The sequence below is a fragment of the Leptidea sinapis genome, chromosome 44 (genome assembly GCF_905404315.1).
Source record: "Leptidea sinapis chromosome 44, ilLepSina1.1, whole genome shotgun sequence".
Lineage (NCBI taxonomy): Eukaryota > Metazoa > Arthropoda > Insecta > Lepidoptera > Pieridae > Leptidea > Leptidea sinapis.
Window position 1 is genome coordinate 141,601 of NC_066308.1, and position 8,131 is coordinate 149,731.

Genomic DNA, 8,131 nt, shown 5'->3' on the forward strand with positions numbered 1-8,131 from the left:
TCTTCCAACATACATCAGCAATATCTAATATCTCCACGAATTTTGGTAAACACACATTCTACTTTCAATTTGTAACCATTTCTTTCCAAGGAATTTAAAAAACGGAATGTGCTCAATCAAAAACCACATGAGTGAAATGAAAAAGGCGAGATTATTCTTACAAATATATTAATTTAAAATGGCCCAGTTATCTACCGCGACTGGAAAAAGATCGGATGTAACACAAAATAATTAATATAGAAATATTGTGACTAACACGATAATATACTAATAAATCATGACAAGTTAGGAGAATGTTGTTTTTGACTTGGAATGTGAAAAGACAACTGCAGGCGTAGCCAAGTTACAAACGCTTTGTATCGATTGACTTTCTACAAACGTCAACGATTCGGAGTAAGCGATTGTAGAAAACGCTAACTTGGTAGTCAATCGCTCGTTCTTCAATATCTTTAGAAAACATCTATATCTAAGTCCATGATGAGCGTTCTTCAAAAATCAAACCTAAAGTCATGTATGTGTTACCGGCAATCTGTATAATTCAGGCATTGTATACAATACCTAGGCAATGCTTATTATTATAAGTGTGACCTGGGTTATTTTTGGTTGGTTGGTAATAATTAAAGACAAGGTAATATTTAATATTATAAGATTTCCACGACGATCGGTCCTGTGTTGCCCTCATCCAACGTATTCCGGCGATCTTGACCAGATCGTCGGTCCATCTTGTACCAACACTTTTCCGGTATGTGGTCGCTATTCGAGGACTTTAATGCCCCAATCGCCTATGACGAACTATGTGCCCTGCACTGCCACTTCAGTTTCGCAATCATATGGGCTATGTCGGTAGCTTTGGTTCTCCTACGGAACTCCTCATTTCTGATTCCATCTCACAGGGAAACTCCGAGCATAGCCCTCTCCATTGTCCTCTGAGCGAAAATGAGCTTCCTCATAAGACCCATAGTTAGCGACCACGTCTGCGTACCGTAGGAGATCACTGGCAACACACACTGGTAGAAAACCTTCGTCTTCAGACACTGCGGTATTTGGCACGAGAAGATTTTACGAAGCTTCCCCGACGCTGCCCATCCGAGTTGGATTCAACGAGTGACCTCTTTCGCGATATCAGACCTGCCTAACTGGATTGTTTTGTCTTGATCTTCCAACGCAGCGGTGAACAGCTTGGGCGTTATGATATTGTCTTGTCGGAGTCCCCGCTGCAGTCAGATAGGCTTCGAGATCTGATCCTGGAGACGGACTGACATGGTGGCATTTCCATACAATTCATCGCTTCGATATATCGGTAAGCAATGTGACACCTCTGGAGAGACCATCGCCCAGGTTTAGATCGACTGAAAGGCTTTCTCATAGTCCACGAATGCCAAGCATAGTGGCTGCACTATACAACGTTTAAACTATTTGACCAGCCAGTAAGTAGTAATACTAAGTTCAGATTTGAAGTATAAAGTGTATCTTTTTATTGTTTAGTCAATAGTATCTAACAATGAATTTACCGATATGCAATACAGATTTGAAATAATCTTCCCTGTAAATAAGCGTTCTTAATTAAAGAAGGATTTAACTGAAACGAAGCTCTAAATTTAAATTATTTTGTCATACACACATTTATGAATATACATATTAAATGAAAAATAATCAATGGAAATATTTTATTAAATTTTTCTTGATTTAATTTTCGCTTTGTGTGTAATTTTTAAGCCAATCCCTCAAACCATCATCAGCTAAGTTGGTAAAAACCGCAGGCATATATTCTTCACAATCTTGTAGAAAAGACGTCAATCCAGCGACTTTCTTGGTTGCCGTGTCAAAGAGGGGACCGCCGGAATCACCCTGTGTAGAAATAAAAATATATTTAAATACCTAACAGAAAATCTAATGTAATTACAGTCACCGTGTAATTTTCAAAAGTCCTAAATCTCCAGATAAGATTATCGTATAAGATTCAGCAGTACTAAGTATATTTGACAGTGACATTTAATTTAGCTGTTATAACAATAAATTGCTCTTATTTTATTGTATTATATGCCCTGTTTCACAATGTACAAGAAAAATTACGAATAGGCTACTTGCAACTCATCTATCGAATAAAGATATCATTTGCGTCTCACAATGTATCAAAAGTGTTATCTAGCAGATAAGCGCCGTTTAAGTTATAGGATGGATCTAGAATTATCATAGTTATTTGCCGGGTTCTAGATAACCTGACAGAGTGACTAGCATTTGACAAAATAATGTCAATTTACATAATAGTAGGGGAGCCCTAGAGGCTAAATAGGGCTTAACTTGAGCGTCGTGATTACATATTGCACTGAGAAGGATTTGTGTAGATGTTAAAAAGAAAAAAAAAATATTTGATCTATATACACACGTATTAGACCCCACGTGTTTCTGATAACAGAAAAATATTTATCTTAATTTTCTATTTAAAAGACTGACGATTACGATATGGCCAAAATTATGCAAGTGGTTTATCTTAATGACCTTGTCATCCTGACCCATAATTTGACATTTATATGTAGGGATTCCCTCAATCTGACGGTTTGAAAGATTTGGTTTGAAACTTTCCCATCTCCTTATATCACGCTCAAATTGTCAAATTATTGAAATGCACATTTTTCTGCATAATATAATTAACTTATCTTAAAGTACTTAACTATGGTGGGAGTACTTCACAAGATGATAGTTTGCCACACTTATGTTATTCTGACGTGGTCAAATAAATCACAAAATCCCCGCCTCCTCTACTATAATGTTGGTACATGGTTTGTTTATGTTATGACTTACGGACAATATTATGAAAGGCTCATGACAACTACATAGTTGACATTCTTAAATTTCGTTACACGAAAATGCAAGACAATTATGCCATAATTGATTTTATTGTGAAAAAAATAGAAGTGTCATTTAGAGATATTTTACAAATAGAAAACTGTAAAATATGAAAAAAAATATTGCATTAAAAACCCTTAAGAATGCGTAACATTATTTCGTATAAAGGATGAGATTGACTTGTAATATTTTGGTGTAATATATCGAGATTTTGTAACAGAAACCAAAGACTGACTTGTAACGTTACCTTGTAAGGTATAATTCGCGACGAGCATCGCGTGCTTCAATCGACTGTCAGTTTTTTAGCGAATCCCTTTGAGTGTTACATTACAAGTCAGTCATTGCACATTCATTTGGTTTTACACTCACGATTTTCAATGAGTATAATGCAGTGGGACAACGAAAACACACTTTTATTTATTAACAATTACAAAAAGAAAACAATTTTATGGGATCCCGGGAACTCAACTTTTTTTTTGTTTCTTGGAATATTCATTTAATTCGTACCACCATTTTCGTTTCTTTTTTGGTGCAAATTAGATATCCAATATAGGTTTGTTATTTTCTTCTTTTTCAAATAACAATACCGTAGTAAAATTCATGAAGCACACACAACCTCTACGTCTGACATGACTGTATATAGTAGTGAAGTTGTGTGATACACAATGTGTGTTATTTGGAACATTTATTTAGTAATGAATTTATCTAGCCTATGACAATTGCTACCTTACTTCTACGTTGTGAAATAGCCTCTAATGGCCGTCTTCAATAACATTTCTCTAGTTACGGATATATTACTGTCACCTTTTAATGATAAGATCTTATCTATCCATAGTTTTGTTCCATATAGGTAAGACGTTAGACGAAAGGTTATAGAAAAGTATGTTATCGTAAAAGGATAGATTTGTCTACCTCTAGTAAGTTAAACTAAGGATAGATAGGATATGTACGTACGTGTACGTACCACCATTTTGGTTTCTTTTTTTGGTACATATTGGATATCCAACATAGTTTTATTATTTTCTTCTTTTTTAAAATATCTTAGTAAAAATCATGAAGCACGCACAACCTCTACGTCTGACATGGCTGTATATAAACATAGTGAAGTTGTGTGATATACAACATGTGTTATTCGTAATGAATTTATCTAGTCTATGACAATACTTTTCTTGGACATTGTGAAAAAGCCTCTAAGTCTACATGCCATATGTTGATAAGCTCATGGGTCATAGAATGGTGATTTTTTTTTATGGAATAGGAGGACAAACAAGCGTACGGGTCACCTGGTGTTAAGTGATCACCGCCGCCCACACTCAATTGCAACACCAGAGGAATCACAAGAGCGTTGCCGGCCTTTAAGGAAGGTGTACGCGCTTTTCTTGATTTATGTTTATATTCCAGCAAAACGTTACTCGACTCTACCAAAACAATATGTGAACTTTTCGCAATAACAGTTCTGTCTGTGATAGATCCCATTAGCATCCCGAAAACTTTATTTTTAGAAAATTAGCGAATGTCCTGTAAAAAAACGTTTTAATAAATATAAATATATGTTTACCCGACACACATTAGAAAATTCAGCCCAACGATCTGAAGGAGGAGCAGCACAGACCATTCTCGGTGTTAGATATTTTTCGTAGTCTTTGGAACATTCCTTATAATTTACTTTCTCAAGAAAGGCTGACTTTAAATACGCAGAGGGTGCCCCGCCTTCCTGAAAACCATATGCGCTCATGAAAAAATACTTATTGAGAACCTAAATCTTAATATATTTGTGTTAGTACCAGAGCTATGTTAGGAGTCAGGACACTTAACGAGCCTAAGTGATAAAAATATATAACGAATAATAAGTATTTCTTACAGTTGTAGAGCCCCATCCAGACTCTGTGCAGTTTGTACCATCAGCAAGCTCCTTTCCCCGTTCGACGAAGGTGGCTTTGGCTATTTTAACACCATCAAGCTTCAACTTTTTTAATAATTTAATGAGTGCTATGTCATAATCAAAATAAGTATTCTTTCCAGGATTGTTATATTTTTCATGCACGGTATAGGTTCCATTCATGTATGGATATTTCTGTAATAATATATAATATATCAATCTATTGAATACTCCCTCGCATGAGACTGAAAGCAAAAACAATATAATGTTCCTAATGAATTATTATTTTAACCTTCTTTTTTATGTTTGTCAATGTAAAGGAAGAGCTTAGTTTTGTTGAGCTTTGAAAAGTATTTTTGATATTTTTACTTACTTCTTCCGAATCATACCAACTGTTAAATCCCACTCTTATTTGAACTCTTTTGATACTAAAACATAAGAGAAACAATGAATTTCATTAAAGGTAAATACTATACTACATATATTTTTGGCTAAAACATGAACTGCAGTCTACAAAATGGGCAAAATAGAACAGAAATATTATAAAAGCCACAAAGATCAGGCCAATCCTAGCGCTTATCTCACCCAAATTTTTTATATTGCTGAAACGTGGACATTGCAAGAGGTTGAAGAGAAAATGTGAAGATATACATGAAAATGTGGTGCTGGAGAAGGATACTTCATGGCCCGAATTTCGTGCCAAAGTTTTGATACGCTAGGAACTAAAATCAAACAGCGTTTATCTTCCATAGTACACTCTTGTATACTCGCCATCTTTGGACCACATCGAGAGGAGGCAGCTAGTACATAGAACCTTCTTCACAATCAAGATCGCTCTGTCACGAGCGTAGCTGTCATAGCGAAGAAGATATTATGTACGCATTAGACATTTTTCATTTCGTAGTATTGACATATCAATATGAGATATGCAGGGGGCACGTAGCAGAGTTTATACAGAGGTGAATTCGCTGAATTGAGTCTTGAAAAATGTTAAGTTTAATAGTTTGGAAAAAACGCATTAGAACTACGCGGAACGACGATCTTTGGGTTATTTCATCTTACTTTATCTGCTTAACCTAAGATATTTACTAAGAATAGCTGATACGTATGCTTAAAAAACTAATAAAGGACAAGTTATTAAAAAAATACAAAAAATAGAAAAGCAGAGGACTTCTTCTTAAAGAAAACAGTTTGAAAGCACTTTATCGATACAGCAAAAATACGGGAGTGCTGGCAGAAGTGCAAACATGAACTAGCATTTATGTGGTTAAATTCATTTATTGCGCTATCGTACACTAAAATTACAATTTAAATTACATAAAAAGTTAACACATCAGAACTATTACAATAATTTTACTTTTTAAACTTTCTCGTGTAAGGCATTGACTATTTAACGTTTGAGTATGTTTGTTGCATCACTTTACATATTACATTGTAATTGAAATGATTGGTATATCAATGGAAATATAAATATTGATATAAAAGAGTGGCAATGAGTTTCTTGCTACTTTTTCTCATTAGCTCAACTCTTTACGAAGTAGCGGTAGATTCAATAAGAAAAATATTATTTGACATTCATAAGTGTTATTTCCGTGACCTACATGAATAAAGTGATTTTGATTTGATTTGATTTGAAAAATGTTATCCATCAGAACAATCTACTTTGATTCATAATAAACTGTAAAAATATTTCACGGCTGAGATTCGATCCCTCGACCTTGCGGTGTTTCGGCTTCTCAATCACAATGATTCTACCACTGGTCTAATGACCGTATGATCATTAAGTTGAAATAGCCGAACTATAATTACTAAGAGGTATTAATCTTTCATCCATAATTTCAACGACGATCTTACGGATTTTTGATCATGCCACGTGTGCTGACGCGAGTTTAACATTTTACATTTAAAGAAAAGTGCTCAACGTCGCTAAAGAAGTCTTCACTTCAAAAACTAAAATAACATAATACCGATGGGCAAAATCAAACTAATATTGGGTCTGTCGGTTATTTTTTATATCGATTATATTTCATGTCGGATACGAGGCTCACGGATTTTTCAGTGGCTTTTTGATGATTCTTGCAAAAATTATTTTATATCACTTAATTATAGTTTCCCCATCCCCGACCATATTAGTCTGGCCGGAGGGCCTATCGTATAACAGAGATAAAAAGTTCTCGATCACATTTTGTGCAATCCTAGGTGAGACTAACTCGACGACAGTCATGACTAAATTGAGAACTAAAATTGATAGTTAAAATAAAAACACATACTCTTGAAGACAATGTGCGGCAGTCACAATATATTCTTCATTATATATGACCCCTCCACAAGTATTCTTATCTGTTAACACAAAAGCTTGAAAAGGAACTTCTTCAATTCCGATGTATTCCCCACCCACGATTTTATTAGCTGTGGTATCATCGCCTGAGTGGCTGAACACATCTGAAATAAATAAAATTGGTACATTTTGGTACATACAAAGAACTCAAGATTAGCTTAAATTGGGGAAGAAAATTTTAGTAACCTTAAACGAAAACAACTGGGCATAGTAACACAAGTAATAATAATTGTCTCCCCCTCATTGTTTGAAAAATCAGACGCTGAATGCTCTTCAAGTTAACAATGTAAAGTATGACAAATAAAATATGCCCTCAGATCTATTTATACCATATATTTAATTAAAGGTGTAGTCTTGCATAATTTAACAAAGTAATTTCCCTTCCACTAATTACTTTTAGAATTAATTAAACATTTTGGCACAGTTGACTTCATATGTACCAGTATGGAAACCAAGCCTTGTTTTTTGTAAACACTTTCTTACACGTGCCTACACTCCATTGAAGCAATAGGGATGACAGGTTATTTTTCTAACCGACCTTAAAAAAGGAGGAGGTTTTCAATTCACCTGCATTTTTGGAATGAAGTTCCTTGTGGGGAGCGGAGCGTAAAAAAATAAAACGCGTAAGATTTTTATGTATAGTGTACGTATGATAGCTAATGTATGTCCAAAATAAATAAATAAAAAAAATATCCTCGAAAACCAAACCACACTCATAAAAATAATTTATTATAAATATTGCAGCCGCTATCTTTGTTTAAAATTGTAAATATTTTCACAAATTTACTATAATCGATCTCACGGACTTATTATTTGCATACCTACTAATTATAATAATAATATTACAATATATCATTCTTATATAATATTCTAATATTTAGAGTTTAACAAACAAAAACAGGAGTTTTGATGGAGCCGAGTTTCAATAGCCGTACGCCAATGATATTTAAAAGTATAGATAGGTTACGTAGACAACATTCGGTGTTTGAAAATGATACACTAACGCTCACATGAATAATTTAAAATTGCAATAGCACACTACATTACAATTACACGTCAAAGAAGGA

At 34.3% G+C, this 8,131-nt stretch overlaps 1 long non-coding RNA gene across 1 annotated transcript; it reads right to left on the bottom strand.

The window, feature by feature from the left end:
• Nucleotides 1-1,707: 1,707 nt before the first annotated feature.
• Nucleotides 1,708-7,348, bottom strand: LOC126977215 (uncharacterized). Its single transcript, XR_007732167.1, has 6 exons — nt 7,251-7,348; nt 6,997-7,168; nt 5,100-5,154; nt 4,709-4,921; nt 4,406-4,561; nt 1,708-1,848 (listed from the first exon to the last, which is right to left on the bottom strand). It is a non-coding gene; the product is annotated as an uncharacterized LOC126977215 (long non-coding RNA).
• Between the last annotated feature and the right edge of the window lie 783 nt (nt 7,349-8,131).